Raw genomic sequence first — 819 nt, 5'->3', positions numbered from 1 at the left:
TAACAGTGACCACAGCAGAAATGAGAAAGGTGAATTTAGTGGTGCATGATAATTTTCATTCTGAAATTGTGAGAACAAAATTTAGATTTACTGTGGCAATCTCTATTTCAGGTATTTTAATGTGTATGCATGTTTATCTGTAAGAGAGATGCTACCAAATCCAATTAGTGTTATGTTACTAATGTTGTAAGTTGCAGGCAGGTGATTATATACGGGCTGAAGTACTGCTTAACCCTAAAGTGTGCCTCCCACTTTTTAGAATTCTTGTGATGTATTAAACTAATCTTATCCTTTTTGGAGCTGAGGACTTTTGAGCGAGATCGTTGCCAGTGCCCCTGGACTGGCTCTTGTGTGGGTGGCACATAAAATACACCATTTTGAGCGTGGCCGTTGCCAGTACCGCCTGACTGGCCTTCGTGCCGGTGACACGTAAAAGCACCCACTACACTCTCAGAGTGGTTGGCGTTAGGAAGGGCATCCAGCTGTAGAAACTCTGCCAAATCAGATTGGAGCCTGGTGCAGCCATCGGGTTTCACCAGTCCTCAGTCAAATCGTCCAACCTATGCTAGCATGGAAAGCGGACGTTAAACGATGATGATGATGAAGTTCAAGTCAAAATCATCATCATCCTCCTCCTCCTCATCATCATCATCATCATTGTTCGCTTTCCATGCTAGCATGGGTTGGACGATTTGACTGAGGACTGGTGAAACCAGATGGCTGCACCAGGTTCCAATCTGATCTGGCAGAGTTTATACAGCTGGATGCCCTTCCTAATGCCAACCACTCCGAGAGCGTAGTGGGTGCTTTTTACATGCC

At 44.8% G+C, this 819-nt stretch overlaps 1 protein-coding gene across 1 annotated transcript in view; it reads left to right on the top strand.

The window, feature by feature from the left end:
- The window catches only part of LOC106875374 (exosome component 10), a 29,029-nt gene that overhangs the window by 9,203 nt on the left and 19,007 nt on the right, over positions 1-819 (top strand). The window lies entirely within an intron of this gene.

This window comes from Octopus bimaculoides, chromosome 12 (genome assembly GCF_001194135.2).
Source record: "Octopus bimaculoides isolate UCB-OBI-ISO-001 chromosome 12, ASM119413v2, whole genome shotgun sequence".
NCBI classification, from domain to species: domain Eukaryota; kingdom Metazoa; phylum Mollusca; class Cephalopoda; order Octopoda; family Octopodidae; genus Octopus; species Octopus bimaculoides.
This window is presented reverse-complemented; position numbering and strand designations above follow the sequence as displayed.